This window comes from Apis dorsata, unplaced genomic scaffold (genome assembly GCF_000469605.1).
Source record: "Apis dorsata unplaced genomic scaffold, Apis dorsata 1.3 scaffold_74, whole genome shotgun sequence".
Lineage (NCBI taxonomy): Eukaryota > Metazoa > Arthropoda > Insecta > Hymenoptera > Apidae > Apis > Apis dorsata.
Window position 1 is genome coordinate 2068990 of NW_006263372.1, and position 232 is coordinate 2069221.

Here is a 232-nt window from a genome sequence, read left to right on the forward strand (position 1 = left end):
TTTTATCCTAAAAATAGGAATAAAAAGGATATTAGCTATTCGATTTTGAAAAACAAAAGGATAATTCTATAAATTGTTTAAGTTTTTTTAAAAGCTTTTATAAATTGAATTCACAGAAAATTCAATCTAGAAAAATTACTCTCAAGTCTCATCTCTTTTCAGAATGGAGGAGGTTCACGTTCATTACTAAGATTCAACGATTCTTTGCTTCGAGATATATATATATATATAT